Below are 20295 nucleotides of genomic sequence, written 5' to 3' on the forward strand. Positions count from 1 at the left end.
CAGTCACTTAAGCGTAAAATGTAGGTCGTTGTGTGAACGCTATTCATTATCCAAGATGCATTCAAATATAATGACGTTTCATTAGTATTTGATGTATAGTACAATATATATAGACCGAAACTCAAAACTTAAGCATAGTTTTCGGTGGCCGTTAATGTGCTTAAATGTGCAAGGTATATGTATTCAATGATGAAATGTCAATCGAATGGATAAATTTAACTCTTCATGTATATCCTGATGAATTATTAGAAAAATATAATTGAATATTTTTAGCAATAAATGCTCTTATTTTTATGGAATTCATTTCTGTATTCGTTAGTCTTTCACTCACAAAGTAAGCATTATCAAATCCTTCTGACTTTATTTAGTTTGTCAGTGAGTCAGCTGAACTAAAACTCTATTTGATGACAATGATAAAGATTCCTACTGTGAAAATGCACCGCATATACAATAGAAATGAATCTCCCCTACAGTGAACATGAAAGTATTATATCATTATTCGACAGTAAACATGAATCGCATAACGAAAGCAGCATAGTGGAACTTAACTCAATATCAGCAAACTGAGTAACAAAAACAGTTTAAAGTTATACAACATTAATGACAATGTTACATGGTATATTTTTCTGCAAATAAAACTTTACTGCTGCTTTTAAATCTCATGCACGCTCTGTTCGTGAAATATTCTTAATATTTACTTATTTGTGTAACGATTTTACACCTTGATCGTTGTATGTGCTATATAAACACTTCTGTATCTCTTACCTATATCACAAGTTTATTTAAACAATCCATTTGACATATTATTTGTCATTTTATTCCCAAATCATTTATGTTTCGTCTGTTTATTTATCATTCTATAATAGAAATGTATGGCATATACAGTGAAAATGGTATTTTAGGATCCGCACTTTCTATACACTGTGTATAATAAAATCAAAATTTGATGTGGCGGCATGGTAATTAACATTATCATCCTTTACCACAGACAAAATAGCTGATCTGAAAGGTACACCATCTACTTGTCACTATACATAATGTGCCACGATGTCACAGAAGCAAAGGTTCGAATCCCGCTGAGGGAAGAACAAAAATTTGCTAACGCAAATTTGGAGGGCCTAAATTTGAGACGAGTTATATTTAATATATATATATGTCTTTGCTTGTTAACTTGTGTTGTTAGGTTGCTGTCTTGTTGTTAAAAATATCATTTACTACCAATCAATATCATTTGATTTCCAGTAAAATCAAGTGGCAACATAAACCAAGCTATTCAATTCAAAGTTCGTTGGTATAATTCATAATGAGACTGTTGTGATAAAGGAAGATATAAATTCGTAGCAGGTACTTTCAGTATTTCAAGATATTCCTTGTCAAAATAAGGAGACGTGAGGTGTTTGCCAATTGGACAAATATCCACCCGAGACAAAATGACGTTGATGTTAAAGCAACCATAGGTTACCATACTGCATTCACTTTTATCGACGAATAATCAGCCAAACTCTTTTGCAGGTGTTGACTCAAAGATACCAAAATTGAGATGATATGGCATATACCAGTTAGAAGTCTGATGCGATTTAACTCAAAATTTTCTTTAATAAGTAGTACAGTCAGTTGCCAATGTTCGTTTAAAGAGTTTTCCCAGATACAATCTGTTTATATGGGATACACTTTTACATATGTGGTTGAAGTGTCAGAGTACGAAGTGAGGTTTTTCCCCCGTAATGTGTCATACCCAGAATATCCCGTTGTAATGTGGCTTTTCGAAGTAAAAATCCTTATATTCACATAAAAAGTTCTCTGGAAATTCAGTTATTTGCATACTTTTAAAAACTCCATAGTTGTTTCACCTATGTTATATGGTCCTCTGCTCTTCAAATCTCCACAAATGGTTAAGCTCAGTCAATGGTTTAGAATTTGTAACATGTCCAATATCCACAGAAAATTTTGGTTTACATAGTGTATTTAAGTTCCTCATTTTGAGGCTCATTGGGGATAGAACAATATCTTAAACATAATTAAAGTTAAATTTGAAAATAAGAAGACGTGGCATGATTGCCAATGAGACAGCTATCCACCATAGAACGAAGATTTCTAACACACACTACAGGTCTCCACATATCTTCATAGGTTAATTAACATTCAACCGTATAGTATACAGTAAAAGACTACGAGATGGCAAAAATTAAAACAATTCAAAAATGACAGCTATAGAGTTAAGTAAATAACAATGAAATAAATATGGCATGCAACAACAGACAACCACATAATAACAGCCTTCTTAATTGGAACATTAAAAATGCTAAATGTACATGTTTTATTTTTTAATAGCACTTAACTATCCCACCCTAATCGCCAATCAAACATAGGACAGTAGTTTAACCCTTATTATCCCCGGCGTAGTATATTTCTAGGATTCTGATTGGTTAACGCACGTCGTTACAAAACCCATAGCCCCTGGGTGTTGCTAACCCATATCCCCGGACGTTGCTACCCATTACATCGGGGAATTTCACGCGCGTTTTCCTTAGTTCCATGGTTGTTCCTTATGAAATATCGAATTCTGTAGATTTTCCATGATGTCTGTATAATTAAATATTTAATCCACTAACGATTTTATCTTATTATATCGATTATTTGCACTCATTTTAGTAAATGCATCACTATGCAGCCACATTGTCAATGAATGGTACTACTGACCTAGCTATGCAAATGACCCACGATGACGTCACACCGTTTATGATGTAACTCTCACAACATTGCGCGCCAAATTCGACCCATTTCAGTTTCTCAGTCTCTAGTTTAAAAACGTCTTATATTTGTCTACCTGTAGGGTACTTTGGTAGTACCCTACACCCCGTTAAAAATATGTCAAATTCCCAAATCTCAATAAAAGATATTTAAAAAATGAAAAAAACGTTGCTTTCACGTTTAACTTTATGATCGAATTTCTCTAAAAATCGCCAGATTTAGACTAAGACCGGGGATAAATTCGTTATCTACGTTCATATCCGTAGATATGGATATTTTAACACCCTATAGTACCCTGTACACCCTTCGGCTGCGCCTCAGGATGTACTTGGATACTTCAGGGTGTTAAAATATCCATATCTACGGATATGAACGTAGATAACTTATACTATGCCGTAAAGCCTAAATTTAGGCTTTCTGTACTCCTTTCAAATGCCAACGGTCTTTAGTTAGGCTTGGCAACGGTTGCCTATTTCGTCTGTTCTGTAACAATACATGTTACGTCACAGATGGGTAGGGGTAATACATTGAGGCTCGACACAGGATTTCAATTCAGGAATATTTCGGTTTATTGCAAGGGTCAGAATTCCCATTGCTGCTGTCATATGACTTTGACGTTATGCTAAAATATGACGTCATAACTGTAGACCGCATCGTAAAATAATGGCCGTTTCAAGAAAAATGTGAAAGAAGCAAGCAGGACAACTATACAGTCTTTTAAAACACATATAATTATTCAAGTCAAGTAGAGCAGGGTTTATAAAGTTAAAAGAAAAAAATTAGAATTTGTTCATAATTTAAATGAAGACTCATGTTGTTTTCAAAACTCTGATAAAAAGTGAAGTCACAGAGATTTTTTTCAAGCTGCAGGTTTTGCAATTTTTTTTTAAATCTATCGCCATGATCGGAATATTAGTATTAAACATGTTATTATCTTCATTGAAATGAAAAGTCTTACAAATGAATTGCATTCCTCATTTAAAATGCATATTTCATTAAAGTTGTAGATCGATTGGTTTCTTGTAATTTACAAATCCGAGCTGGTGGAAGAAATCCGATCTACCTTAAAAATTTTATTTTCAAAATGAACACCCTCCAAACACACTAATACCCGTATATGTTTTTCATTCAAAGAATTTTTTAAATGGCTCTTTAAATATTTGGCGAGTTATTTATTGACAGGAGGAGAGAAATCCTGACAGTCCTGTTTAATCATGGTGATACATGTTAACTGTATTATCTATGTTCAATAGAACTATTCTCCCATGGTTTAATTAAATGTGGTACATATCGTGAATTCGAAATAATTTATTTTACTTTCTACCGGGTCAATATAACTTGCAAAAAGTTCATATTGTGTATCCGATCACCAACTGTTGCAACTCTATCGAACTTTTAAGAGATCGTAGATTTGCATGAAATAATCGTTCTTTCTGATTGTACACATGATATCAAACTTAGAAGATGTGGTATAATTGCTAATGAGACAACTCTCCACCAGAAACCAAATGGCGTAGAAATAAGCAACTATACATAGCCAGAAATTAGTAGTACTTTTGCTAATTAATATTCATATGTAAATGAGAATTGTACCACGTGATAATAGTTTGAACTGGACTGGCTTGATATCTTGATATCATTAAAATCTTTAAAACACGGATATTATAAGTTGCCCGTCACAGAGTCCTTGTTTATAATCACTCTGATTATTTCCGTAAAGTTGTCAGGCGGTCAAAATCAAAACAATGAACGCGAATTTAGTGAATTTTTCGTGTTTTCGTGAGTTTATTCTTCTTGAAATAGGGGCATTTTAACTTTACGTGGGAACCTAGAGTTCAACGACTACACATACAAGGATTGGACTTGCTTATTCTTTGGACATTCAAGTTTCAAGTTTCATCTCGGCAACCTGTTTTTGTCATGTACAAGAATTACGGACATTTCAAGGCGAGATAACTCGTGTTACTTTTCTATTCTGGTTCCCATCTTGTTCTCATCGTCTGGTGACCAGTAGATAAGAATAGATAACTCCCCTAAACGAACACCCCGCCAATAGATGTCACTTTGACGTTATGCCTAATGGGTAATTTATAATATTAGCAGTTATACGATAACTCCGAACGCAGTTGGATTTAAGAAAGAAACCCGCGTACACTATACACAGATGAATGATGAAGAAATTTCCGATAGGAAAGAAATTATTAAAAAAAGAAAAGTTTTGCATGCCCTATGATGTAGAAAGAATATTTTCTGTTAACGATGGTTCAAAAGAGATACGTTTACATGTTATTATATTTCCTATATTTATAATATATGTATATCTCTTGATCAATACTTTTTTTAATTTTTTTTCTTAATCTAGTAAATTTTCTTATTGTATGAAATTTGTAACCCTGTTTATACTACACACGACCTTTTCGGAAGCTTTAAGATAGTCCAAATAATTTATCATCGGTGTTTCTGATTTCAATAAGTTCAATAAAAGCCGCAGGCAAACTGATCTATCCTTGTAAATTTCTTTTTAATTGGGTTAGATGAAAATCCAATATACAAATCCTTTCAACATCAAGCAGGCTTGAGTATTATCTAGATTATGTTTTATATAAAAAAAAAATAGCATTTAACTCTTCAACGTGATTCTGGAAAAGGATAGACAATTTATGAATATGACGAATACATAATCTTTCAATCAGTTTAATTGAAGTGTGGAGCTGGCATGTCAGTTATTGCTGTAGTAGTCCTTTAGTTAATTTATCATGTATCATTGCCATTTTGCTTAGTGTCTTAAAAGACTTTTGTTATCTATTCTGACATCGGACTTGGACTTCTTTTAAACTGAGTTTTACTGTGCGTATTGCTGTGTTTTGTTTATTCTACATAGGCTAGAGGTATAGAGGGAGGGTTGAAATCTCATAAAACATATAAATAAAAGCTACAGAAGGCAATATCATAAATATGACCAGATGTACATTTTTTTACTGTCAATTTTAGATTTTATTTGATATGGGTAGGTCACATGTATTCGACATTGACATTGTATAAGCCAGATGTATACTCCATGCTGAATTTTATTTGATCTAGGTAACACGTAAACTCATTAACACCTGTGGATTAAATTGTAATATTTTCCTGTCCTCTAGGAACATAAAACGTACATAATGCACTACCCTTAATTAGACATAGATATCAGTAAATAAAACCGCAGACTTTCTCCTTAAAGTTTAGTGGTTTGTACATATATTGAAGGTGTGCATGTGGTCAGGGTTTAATATTTGCTCTTTTGGGAGATAGTTGAAGTTATTTTAAAATAACACTTTGCATCTGCGGGGGCATCATTTGTTTCTCCCAGACACAATTAAATCTCAGATAAAGTTCTACATTATCTTTGTTATGATACAGTTACTTCAGAATGAAGTGCGGGGCATCACTTTGTCTAGATAATTTTATAATTATTTTTTTGTTGTAATTAATCTTATTTGAAAAAATTCGTTCATATTTCAGCCGCATCTCAATTTTTTTTTACTTTATAAAATTAGTTTATATGGGTTATGTGTTACCCTATATTCTTATGTGTAGAATACTCTTAAACATTTAAACATAAGAATAGAGGGCAACATACATAAATTATTATTGTTAAATCGCATTGATAAGAGTTTGAACACTTAAGACAAGGTAAAAAAGTTGATGTGAAAAGACTATTTTCAAATTATAAATTAACTGCAAAAAAATAAAAAAGGCCTTAGGGGGTCTCCCAACAATCTCTTTTGCATGGACTACTATATTTTCAATATAATACTTCAATGATAAGATAAAATAGTAACATATGGTATTGAATAGTGATACCGCACCGGAAAGGATTTGCCGTGGCACCATGGGACGCTTAAACAATATACTATGTAAATATTGACACATTCGTGTTTATATGTTAGCTGATGAAATCGATAATTATGGAGCTTTTCTTAAAAAGGACTTCGATGTTTTTCGTCATTTGTATTATTAAACGACATTTTATGAATATACTAAACAAGGATTTGTATAGTACTATACAAATCCTTGTACTAAACAATAAGATAAATGTATGAAGGAGAACATAAAGATAGCATATCCTAACAATGATTTTCATGCTATGATATCTTACTGTATACATTCAAAATACTTGCATTTACTTCTCTGATCATTTCTTATTATGATAAGAATAATATTCCCTATACCTTTTCATTATACAAAACTTGTATTAAATTTTGAATGGCTTGAATAACATTAAAAGTGCACGATGTCATCTTTTCTATTTCAATTTAGTTTTCAGATTTCGTAGACATTTTTTTTCAATAATACAATCATGCAATTGTGTATTCAAATATTTTATAATAATTATATAATTACTCAAATCAAAATAAGATTAATTAGACAGAGCCTTTAAAAAAAACGAAAAAAAAACCCAACACTTTTTGCATATTTTTCTTCAAGATGTCAACAAAACCACACTACTTTTAAAATGTTGATGTTTAAAGAACTCTTTGGTATAATAGAAATTAATATATTGTTTAAAACCTAACTAGATATTTAAAATGATGGATGTAATTAGAAAAGAAGTTCACATCATAAAAATGAGAATTCAACTAAATAACAAGACCAATTTGTCTTGGAATACGGTCAATCTTAGTTGAATGAATATACATCGTATTCATAAATAATGAAGTTTCACTTTCAAATGCTTAGGGACAACAGTAAACATTATTTTAAAATGGCGATTCTTACACCATTTGATAGGAAAATTATTTGCCAATACTGTATAATTTGTTAATTTGATTTACAATAAAAAACGAATTTAATATGAATTTTTATAAAATATGTATCCCTCGTAATTTAACATATCTCAACCAAAAGAGAACCCGACGTTCAACATGATAGGGACACCAGTAAATATCAAGATAAAGTGGATTTTATTACACCATTTCAAAGCTAAAAAAATGGTGAGATCTCTATAATTTATTAATTTTATATGAGATTTATAAAATAGACATAGTATTCGTTTATTTAGCTAGTGGTCATAATTCCCCATAGACAATAACGCTAAAAAAATTTCAATGATTACGGTTCTCTGTGTGGTAGCTGATAAAGCCATCCAGCTGAGCCGTCCGCAATTCTTGTGTATGAATGACCTTGTTAGCCAATTTTCAACACGAAGTTTGCAAATTTGACGTTTCAGCCATTTTAGCCTGTATTTTATACTGCACTGTTAAAAGCCTCTCGCTTCGATTTAAAATAGCTCAGGAACCTTGATTTTTGCAACGACAGTCATTATGTTTCGTTTAAATGGTGTATTCTGTTGTGTATATTTATTTTCTGTCCCGGCTACCTGTCTCTATCACTCAAATTAAAGTTAAAACAGATATTTTTTTCAAAATTCCCTATCATTTCAATATAATTTCCGTGACCCGTATCCGATTTCTTTAGTATAATATTCAAATAAGCAAAGTGGCGTTGATTTCTGGATATGAGATCACCGTATCGCATTCAACAATGAGCAGAACCCATACAGCAAAGCAAGGCCCTGAAATGCATGACAAATGCAAACAATTCAAACGAGAAATCTTGCGGCCTGATTTATGTACAAAACAATAAACGAAAACAAATATTATAAACAGCAACAAACGCCATGCAACCACTCAATTACAGGCTCTTGGATTGTGACAGACACATATAGAATGAATATACACATATTTGTGGGTGCCCATCCCCCTCCCCCACAGGACAGTGGTGTAACGGCATTCAGTAAGAACAAATTATAAAAAAAACATATTGCTTGAACAGTATTTATTATTGGAAAATTATAACAATGCAGTAGTACAATTTTACATAAAATTCAAATATGGGATTCGGAAACAAGTTTGGAAACTTTTATAAATCCGACTCCCGTATCACTTGAAAAGAGCTTAACTCGTCAGATCGAAACAAAAACAACCAACAAAAACACAAAAGACACAAAGTATAGACTCTGACAGTATTCGCACACTGAAAGCTAGTTCAAAACCAATTACAACACAATAGAAATTGTTCATGTTATTCCCAAAAATTGTTTTTATGATATCGCATGCATGTTCAAAATCAACTTCTACAAATGTTCAGTATATACATGTAAATGAAACTTATTCATTTTAAAGTAGTTTGGATTTCAATAAGTTATATACCTAATTATTTGACCAAAACTGAAGATATTGCTTTGTTATTAAAGATAAAATTTAATGTTTTCTGTGCCACGGGCCGATTTAAGGTGGCTCACCCCAATAAGGACCCCCGGTAGAATTTTTTTATTTTCACATATTTTGTAGATTTTTTTATGCTGAATCCAAAAATGCAAAGAAAAAAGGGGCTCACCAGGCTCGTTTTCCCCTCAAATGGAAGCGAAATGTTCGATTTTGACCCTATTTCCAAACTTTTACACCCTTTCAACAATAACGACTACATCAAATTCAAAGACTTTTAGAACCATGTCAGTATGATTATTATGTGAAAAAACAATTAAATTTGAAATGTAAACGTTCCCCTTGGTTGTTTTAGACGTAAAAATCCTATTATTTTACAGATTTATGTCTAAATTTGGCATTTTTTAATTTCAGTTTAAGGCTAAAAATATTGGTTAAATCGATTTTTCGTAAAATTTCCCCGGTAGATTTTTTTTTAAAAACGGATATGTCAAAGCTATGAACTTTTCGAGCATTTTAAGGTAAAATAAAATGGGGGTCACCAGGCTTTTAAAAAAGTTACGAGCTTTTGTTTAACCCCTCTACCCCATGAGGTCTGATTTCAATGTACTCCATTAATTACTTGATTGTGATTTTTTTTATTAATGTCTTTAAATAAATAATGTTTGTAATTATATCAATGGACGAAAGCTGAATATAAATGTGATGAACATTTTACTGTTTTGTTATAAAAAAGCGAAATTTTGATTATTTTGGTAAAATACGGTAATTTTGTCTGGCGCGAGTTGCTTCCCTCTAATCTGGCGCCATAATCGGACAACAGAAATTTCAGGGTCGCCATTGCTGAGCAGCATACTGCACTGATAAATACGACCATGTGCATGAACAACAGACATAGTGGCGAATAGACAACGATGAAGGTTGAGTCATTACATAAGAAAACATAGATTTTAATATATTAGACAGCCAAATGTTATCAGTATCACGAAAAATACAAAGTGGGGGGTTATCTCAAAATACTCGATACTGTAGAAAATCACTGCGGCTGAAACCTTGCATGGGCTAAATTTCTGTTCTATGTATAATCGTTATGGCTGGTATCTTATTTATGTGTTTACATGACCCTTAACCTGTTAACTGGCAAGCTGTGAACATGTATAGCCTGTTTTGAAAAAATATCCGTGTCAAACAGTCAAAGAGGAGGGGATGGTCATTTTCAGCATCTCATGATCAGCGCTATCGTTAGCGTCAAATAAGTCTTGATTTTATATCGTCATTCGTAAAATCTAATTTCGTAGCCATGTTAGGGAGCTACCATTTGATTTTTATGGGGGGGGTGGGGGCTAGGATGAAAAATGTTGTCCTTCTTTTTTTTTTTAGTTGTAATCTCTGTCCTGCCTTTTTATTTTTTTTACTCTATTCGGTCCTGCCTATTTTTTTACTAGTTTATCCTGAATTTTTTTACACAAATTGTCATCCTGAATTTTTTTTTTTACCCATGTTGCTCATCCTGCCTTTTTTTTTTACTCCAAACTCCTGTCCTGCATATTTTTTCAAATTTCATCCTAGCCCCCCCCATAAAAATCAAATGGTACATTTTGTAGCTCCCTTAGGGTCAAATGAAGTTAAATATTTATCGTTAGCGTCTATAATGACTAGTAAAACAGGTTGAGAACAAACCCTCTACATGGTGTTTATACCTGTATAGAGGAATAATCCTTCTATAGAGGGATAAAAGAGGGGTATTTTTGTTTAGACTGGATTTAAAGCAAAATAGGGCAGAATGGCATTTTCTAGTTATATTTGCTATAATCTATAGCACTTTATATGCATCAATTATTGCACTTTACTGTATTCTGTATTTCTTTACCAAAAAATGGCCTTTTATGTTAAATCTAACAATAGAAATTCTGTTCAGTGAGGCATAACTGAGTGGAATTTACCTGATCATCACAGCTTTCAATTATGGTGTACAATAGATTGTATATTCAGTCAGTTTAGTAGTAAACTGGGCATGTGAAATGAAATTAAGTACATCAATTGGTGCATCAAATGTAGCAGGTTACTGCCATAATAAGTAGAAAATGCCATTCTGCCCTATTTTTCTTTAAATCCAGTCTAAACAAAAATTCCCCTCTATAGAAGGATTATTCCTCTATACAGATTTAAACACCAGTGGCGGATCCAGGGGGGGTTCAGGGGGTTGGAACCCCCCCTTTTTTTTGACGTTCAATGCATTTGAATGGGGACATATAGTTGGAACTCGCCCTTTATCCTGGGTTAGGAACCCCCCCCTTTTATAAATGGCTGGATCCACCCCTGAAAACCATATAGAGGGTTTGGTCCCAACCTGTAAAATGGGGTACCCCATAACTTCCCTCGGACAGGGGTTCATGATTACCACTCCCTATCCCCAACTCCCATTTCTCTTCCCTTTTACTCTAAAATTTTCTCCCCTAACTTCTACTTCCATCCCCCTTGCTCCCAGACAAAAAAATTGCAAAATATATTTCCCAGATTATTCATCCCCCCCCCCTCTTTTCGAATTCTTGTTCTTTCACCCAAAATCATGTTCACTCCAATTCACGTTCATCCCTTTTACATTCCCACCCTGAGTCTGTTTGTACCCTTCCTTTTATCTAAATCATGCTTTTGTTAGTATAGTTCTATAACAATAAAATAAAGATATATTAAGTTTATTTTTTATTGTTTAAAAATAAAGTGACTCACACGAGATTTAAGGTTTTTTTTTCTATTTATAATCTTCATAAGATTTACTTCTACCAAATTGGTTACTTTTATTTTCACTCAGACCAGGCTAATTAACGGTAACAAACCTGCACATGATACCCCCTTTTCTCGCTTCCTGATCCCTCATTCCCATGTTCCCTTATCCCTGTCCACCCGCTCAAGTAGACCTATAATATATGAACTCGGGGGGCATTATTTTCTATTTCTGTTTTCTTTTTACTGATTTTGCTATTTTTCTTCTTTTTTTTTTATTGTCAATGTGCCTCCAAAAAAAAAATGAAAATATCAGCATGAAAACGTTAAATAGTGAATATATAATGCGAAGGCATATATTATAGGACTACCCGCTCAAGGGGTTCGATTGTTTCGTTTGTTTTCTTGAGAATATATAAATGGCCTGATTTGTAAATTATAACCACTACAGTACGAGGCAATACATTTTATTGATGGATTCGTCTTGATCACAATTTGTTTACAATTAAACACCCCCCCCCCCCCCCCCCCCCCCCCCTGTCTCTCTTTTGTATAAAAAATTTCATAACGTCGAGTATCAGGTTTAAACATACACGTAGGGCTTATCTTGTTTACCAAATAACACATACATTTGAGTTGAAAAATTCATTATTGTTTTGTGCTTAGTATTTTTATTTTTAAACACAAAATTTGTATATCCCATATTCCAAACAGGTTACAAGACACCTCAGCATAATTTGGTTGACGAGGAGTACAAATGTAGCTCAGCTGCATTTTAGAATTTTTAGGCATAGAAATAACTTGTCCCTGGCATCGAAACAGCATGCCCTGAGAAGTCTGTATTCAACATATGTATAAAAACAAAATCACTATTTACACTTGCTGTGCATGTAATTTTATTTTGTTTGCTCATTATTGTTGCCACAAATTCTTCATTTACGCCGTAGTGGAGTGGGCATTAAGTTTTACCCTTGTCTGTCTGTACGTATGTCCCAAAATTGGTGTCCGTTCTCTTAACTTCAGTTTGCCTCAACCAAATGTTATGAAACTTATACACAATGCTTATTACCAACAAACACAGATCAAGTTTGAATTATTTTTTGGTGGTGTCACTTTTACTGTTCTAGAGTTATGCCCCTTTACAAATGGAAAAATTGCTGATTTTTTTGTTTCTGTTCTCTAACTTTAGTTTGCCTCATCCAAATGTTATGAAACTTATACACATTACTTATTACAACAAAATTCAGATCAAGTAAAACTTTGGGTAGTGTCACTCTTACCGTTCTTTAGTTATGCTCCTTTATAACTTTATATGCAAGTGGGGGCATCATCTGTGTCCCATGGACACATTCCCCATTTATTTAAAATATGAACTGCATTATGCTTTTAAATGTCAATCATGGTTGATTTTCTGACAGAATTACTCTGACATTTAATTTCAGGCTTCAAGTACATGTAAGAGGAAGGAGTGATTTGTTGTGAAAGATCCTGGAATGTTCAACTTTACTTGTAAACTATTGGCAAAGAACTGACAGAATTTACACGAGAAGCCAGTATCATCTTGTCTTGCAATTGGGAACTATATGTAAAGTGCAGAAACTTAAGAACAACATTAGAAGCCAAGATCAACAATACTTGGAACTACATGTATAATCAAAGTACTGTCAGAATCCATATGAGAGAACCCAAGATCATCTACACTTGGTGTCTATATGCAAAGTGTTGTCAGAATCCACTTAAGAAGCCAAGATCAACTATAATTTGGAACTATATGCTTTAGTGCTGTCAAAATCCATAAAAAAAAATCCAAGATCAAAAGGACCTACTTTACCTACCTGTCCCAATGATGAATACAGATTATTGAGTCTAATAAAAAACACTGATGAAGAATATTGATATAAAAATAATGAAAATATAGAGCTGATCAACTAATGATTGTACATGTACATGATGTATACATGTCAACAATTACTAGTATATTGAAATTTACAATGCTAATAAATGTTTTATAAATTTGATCTCATAGACATTTTAGGAATAAAAATCAAAAATTTTCAAAAAATGAATTTTAATGGAGCTTTTTTTGCTTTCTGTAGTGAATTTTGCTGCAAATACAATTCATGATATGCAAACTGCAATATATGCAGTTGTCTTTAATACAGAAGGTAGCTATGAGATTTGGAAATTTTGGAAATCATAATACCAAGTGGCAGTTGTGGTAAATGCACATGCCTTTGCCTCATCTTTTACCTCACCAACCCCTGACCTAAATGGCCACTTGAATTATTTTTCATCATTTGGCATTTGTTTTCCATCCATATGCTATTCAGTTTCTATTTCAAAAGTTATATTTTCTGGATGAAAGGAGAAATAAAATACAGTTTTGTTCAATGAGACAGCAACCAAACAAAACAACCAAAAGAATTATATATTGTCTGGGAAAACTTGTGTCTCACTATTAACTGACAACATTTTTACCTACTGTAAATTCAGAAATTATTGCGTGCATTTATTATTGCGATTTTTGACGAATGGACTAAATTGCGAGTTTAATTATTGCGATTACAAAAAAAATCTGCATAAAGATCTATAATTCAGTTATCAGAATGCAAGTTCTTATTATTGCGATATTCACCCTGTCGCATTATTTGCATTAATAATAACCTCACAATAATTTCTAAATTTACAGTATCACAATAATCCAGATTAATTTTGTTTTGTAAATTTAGATATGCACTCAAATTAATACAGATTGCTACAAAAATCTCAAGCACATTTCAAGGTTAAAGTTACCTGATTAGGGTTGTTTATCAGATACTGTTAGCAATAGGTCATTTGTCAATGTCATGTTATGTTTTTGTGTTTTTGTCTGTTCTTTCTAATACTAAAAGTACATGTAGTAGATAAACTATATGTATGCAATGATTCACAAATGTAAGGAGTACTTGTCTGTCTGGCAATTGTCATTGACCACATTTGCATGGTTCATTGGTCAATGGTAAGTCCTCTTTTAACATGCTACATTGTGTAATCAATGGGTTATTATATTTGGTGTATGGTATGATTATTAAATGTATATATTGAAATATTAAGTAAAAAGATGTGATATGATTGTAAATGAGACACTCCACAAGAGACCAAATGACACAGAAATAAACAACTAAATGTCACCATACGACCTTCGACAATGAGTAAAACCGATACTGCATAGTTGGGTATAAAAGGCCTCCAAATGACAAATGTACAATTTAAAACAATTCAAATGAGAAAACTAATGGCATACTTATGTACAAAATAATGAATGAAAAACAAATATGCCTGTCTTGCAGGGTCTATCTGAACTTAACCTGATGTTCATGGTTTTGTCTGTTACTGGCATACTATATATATGTTTAAAATATTTGGTTGATGGGGTGATTGTAACAGAGGCGGATTTAGGGGGAGGGCCCATTGGTTGATTATATAGGGAATCACTGAAACATGACTGGAGCAGGCCTCTCTTAGGCAGTCACCCCCCTCCGCCCTTTTTCATGAAAAATTCTGGCTCCGCCACTGTGTAAGGTTGGCTTGGATTGGTTTATCTGATCATTTTCATGATCATTGATAATATTAATTTTTTCTGATACTTGTAGTGAAACTTTATCTTTAGGAATATCAACATAAAACCAATCATGAATGATGATTAGTAAAGCAGGTGAGACATTTCAGCTTGTGCACTCTTGTTAACACAAAAATTATATGGACTGTCGCTAGAAAATGAATGGACAATGCATGCTTGGTATGGACAAAATTCCTCCTTTTTACCATACGAGGCTGCGTATTTATCTCGGGTGGGGGGAAGGGGCACTTCCTATATTCAAGGTGATGGGACGTGCCGCTGGAATAGGTCACCTTTTCAAGCTTGAAAATATGTGAAAAGGTCGGGGAAAACTATCAAAAATATATGATAAGGTCAATAAAGTTTCCATAACTTCTTCGTCTGTCATCTTTCTTGGAGTTCCCGGGTGTGATTTTATCAACCAAATTTTCTCTTTTAACACTTTGGTATTCTAGTCTTACATTACACTACATGAAACCCAAGCATTATAGGGAAAAGGTTACATTCTTACCTACGCAATATATGAAAAGGTATACATTTTTGAAATCTAAATTTTTGAAAAAGGTGGGCCCCAGCGGCACCCCTTATCAATTAAGTATTGAAATGCCCCCTCCTACCCCCCCCCCCCCCTCCCCCCCCCCCCCGGAGGTATTTATACATCCAGCTGTATGAACACCCTGCCATAGCAAGGGATTATCTGTCAAACTTAGGGAAGTCATATTTCTATACCCTACGATATGAAAATAAGGAGATGTGGTATGATTGCCAATGAGACAACTATCCACCAAAGTTCACATTTAAAAGTCAATATTAAAAAAAATTGCATCTCCATATTATCATCATAGGCCGATAATTACGATTCTTTGCAGCTAGCAGGTGGGTCAAACCAGTGTCCACACATCATTAAAAAAGTTGTCATGCATATTTCTTGCCGCAATGACACACTCCACTTTAATTTTTTTAAATCAAGAACTTTCCTTATTAGCTTCCCTTTTGAAAAAAACGCATGTCAAAAAGTAAGACAGAAGTTAACGTTTGCCAATATCACCGACTATTATAGCGTCCCTGTGTACTGGGCGGAGTTTTAAAATTACAATCCCAACTTTTCCTGAACCTAGTAAGTAGTATAGATTTTGTGTATATATATTGTCTTTAACTGGTAGTGTTTGGAACTGCCCGGTAGACTGCGGATGTGTGTCCTAGGCAAAATCCCGACTTGGTCAAGCCAAATATTTTGCGCCGCAAAGCATGTGGTATTGAGGGATAATAGCATATACCGATATATAAGGCCGGAATACTAGTAAGGTCCCGGTTGCTATTGACCAATTTTCATCTACATGATCAAAGGTTGAAAACTGCAAATTATTGAAATGTCCGTTTTTTTTCTGCGTAAAACAACAAATGTGTTGCTCGAGTTCCGTAAGTCTATTATAATAACTCATTCTTAATCAATTATTTTAGTTTTTACGCTGATATTTCCTCTTTCTTTTTTAATGCGAACTCTGTTGGCATATTGATAGATACAACAGAAAATAGAAAATAAGTAAAAGGAAAATATTATAAATAGAAAACATTGGCCCCGAAGTCTCATGTTATAGTACTAGAGTTCCAAATTTCATAGAATCATGATACGAGAAAATTTGTTAGATATTTTCGTGCCCATTATTTGATAAAGTATATAAATCTTTAAATTAAAATGTTATGTGTGACTGTCAAGTATTTAGTCTTTGTTTGAAAATTGTAATGTCCAAAAAAAATTTTGGAAAATAAAAAATACTTAACTATTATCAAAATTTTGCAGTGTTAAAATATTTCCCATACTCCGGAATTGTTATGTTCAAAAATTTTTGGCAAATAAAAATACGTAACTATATATATTATCAAAATTTTGCAGTGGGAAAATATTTCACATACTCCGGAATAAGATCCCAGCAATACTTGGAAATGAAGATATTTCAAGTAAAAAAGAGATTTATGACAGTAACAAAATGTTATAAAACGCCAAACGGATAAAACGGTTAAAAGCTTATGTTGACTCTGTTTGTACACTTTGCCGACTCTAAATAAAGCTTATTAATTATTTTTCATTTATTTATTATTTTATATAGCGTGCAGATGAATCCCGATGCCGTTATACTATCATCATACTATACGGGTTTTACTTTGAACAACGTTTTTGAAAGCCGAAAGGTGACATGCAGTTTACATCGCTATCCTTTGTTTACGGTTAAACATTGCGTCATTGGCAAAATATTTTCATATATCATACTAATACATCTAAAAGACATCTTTTGATATATTCAACCAGTATTTAAATGAAAATAGGGTGCGAACGGATCCAAGGGGCGAACGTGCAGGGTGAGAATGTGTTTTTGGAGCGAACGCACCAGATACCGTCGTACAAGTCAATATTTATATTTTCTTTTTTTTTTATGTTATGCTTTAATATATCATGTATAATTCTGTCCTTTTTATGTGAAAAATGAACAAACCACTCTGTAGTCCTGACCGTACGTATTTCCTGTTTTGTGGCTTTTGTAGAACGTTTTGCATGGTTTGTTGACATCGGGAAACATACAAGGCACAAAATGTGCACCATAATTCAGTTACCTTGTTTTGTAACCCCCATTGACATAATGGTTACACTGGTTACACACATGCAAGACTACTTTATTCCATCACTGTTACCATGGCAACCCCTTATTCCTCGCTGGGAGGTTACACAAGTCAGTCACGTTACAATAGTTGATTACGGGTTACAATGGTTACATGCATGGAGAATCAGGGTTACAATGGTTACACACATGAAGAATCAGGTTACAATGGTTACATACATGGAGAATCTGGTTACAATGGTTACATGCATGGGAAAGTCAGGTTACAATGGTTACATGCAAGGGAAAGTCAGGTTACAATGGTTACATGCATGGGAAAGTCAGGTTACAATGGTTACAGGCATGGGAACGTCAGGTTACAATGGTTACATGCATGGGAAAGTCAGGTTACAATGGTTACAGGCATGGGAACGTCGGGTTACAATGGTTACATACATGGGGAATCAGGTTACAATGGTTACATGCCTGGGGAATCTGGTTACATGCATGGGAAAGTCAGGTTACAATGGTTACAGGCATGGGAAAGTCGGGTTACAATGGTTACATACATGGGGAATCAGGTTACAATGGTTACTTGCATGGGGAATCAGGTTACAATGGTTACATGCATGGGAAAGTCTGGTTACAATGGTTACATGCATTGGAAAGTCAGGTTACAATGGTTACAGGCATGGGAAAGTCGGGTTACAATGGTTACATACATGGGAAAGTCGGGTTACAATGGTTACAGGCATGGGAAAGTCGGGTTACAATGGTTACATACATGGGGAATCAGGTTACAATGGTTACATGCATGGGAAAGTCAGGTTACACTGGTTACATGCACGGAAAAGTCTGATTACAATGGTAACTTATCAGGTTACAATGGTTACTTGCATGGGGAATCAGGTTACAATGGTTACATGCATGGGAAAGTCTGGTTACAATGGTTACATGCATTGGAAAGTCAGGTTACAATGGTTACAGGCATGGGAAAGTCGGGTTACAATGGTTACATACATGGGAAAGTCGGGTTACAATGGTTACAGGCATGGGAAAGTCGGGTTACAATGGTTACATACATGGGGAATCAGGTTACAATGGTTACATGCATGGGAAAGTCAGGTTACACTGGTTACATGCACGGAAAAGTCTGATTACAATGGTAACTTGACTAGGGATGAGGGTTACACTGTTTAATTTTTTATTTTTTGTACGGGAAATTCGCTTACAGCCAGTGCCTACCATACAGGGACAATTTTAGCGACACGTTTGTGAACCACGTAATGTTTGTGTCACACGAAACGTACCGGACTACCAATTGTTTTTAAACGGGTAAAAATGAAAGGTTGTCGACGGATCTGTGTGGAAAGTTATTTATTAAGTAAACTTTCGAGGTACACCAAATAAACATCGATCTGAGCATGCGCAGATACGCCGTTTCAAGAGAGATGATCTGCGCTTGCTTGCGCAGGTGTCTAAATAGAAATCGGTTACGCGGTAAATCGGTATTAGTTCCGTAGTTTACCGATATACTGTTTAAATAAATAAATCGTCCGTACGGATCGAGTCTTTAATGATAATTATAATGATGGCATGAGGGTAACAGTGGTGATTTGTTAGTGAAAGCAACAGCTTTCTTTTGGCAGCTCATTAATATGTTTGACTAGTTTATTTTTTCATTGTTTTTTAACTTATCTCTATGCTCCTTTTTCTGTTCCAAAATATTTTGATTTTTTGGTGTAACTTTTCACCTCATACTATGGGGCTACCATATAATTTCATATTTGGGTGGAACTATGAAAAAAACTCTTGTTTTTGTTAATTATAATCTCTGTCCTGCCTTTTTATTTTTCACTCTATTTGGTGGTTGTCCTGCCTTTTTTTATTACTTGATCATGACTTTTCCCTTTACATAAATTGTCATCTTCCTCATCTTCCTTTTTTAAAAATGAATTTTTAAACTTTTGTAAATGCAAATATCAGTGGCGGATCAAGAAATTTTCACGAGTAGGGGCACACTGACTGCCTAAGAGGGGACCAGCTCCGGTCAAGTTTCAGTGATTCCCTATAAAATAAACCAAATTTTGCCCAGAAGGGGGGGGGGGGGGGGGGGCTCTATGTTGTGATGTTATACTTCTGTTTCAGAAAAGGGAGAAGGTTTAGTACCATTAAACTTTTAATTCCACTGCTATTATTTGCACCTGTCCTAAGTCAGGAATCTGATGTTCAGTGCTTGTCGTCTGTTTATGTGGTTCATAAGTGTTTCTCGTTTCTCATTTTAATATAGATGAAAATGTTGGTTTTCCCGTTTGAATGGTTTTACACTAGTAATTTTATGGGCTCTTTATAGCTTGCAGTTTGGTGTGAGCCATGGCTCAGTGTTGAAGGCCATACCTTGACCTATAATGATGTGTTTTAT

General features: G+C 33.9%; 1 long non-coding RNA gene across 1 annotated transcript; it reads left to right on the forward strand.

The window, feature by feature from the left end:
* Positions 1-9311: 9311 nt before the first annotated feature.
* Positions 9312-13699, forward strand: LOC127726245 (uncharacterized). The gene is made up of 2 exons (XR_007993419.1): positions 9312-9877; positions 13124-13699. It is a non-coding gene; the product is annotated as an uncharacterized LOC127726245 (long non-coding RNA).
* The last annotated feature ends 6596 nt before the right edge of the window (positions 13700-20295 follow it).

The sequence above is a fragment of the Mytilus californianus genome, unplaced genomic scaffold, assembly GCF_021869535.1.
Source record: "Mytilus californianus isolate M0D057914Y unplaced genomic scaffold, xbMytCali1.0.p SCAF_17, whole genome shotgun sequence".
Taxonomy (NCBI): Eukaryota; Metazoa; Mollusca; class Bivalvia; order Mytilida; family Mytilidae; genus Mytilus; species Mytilus californianus.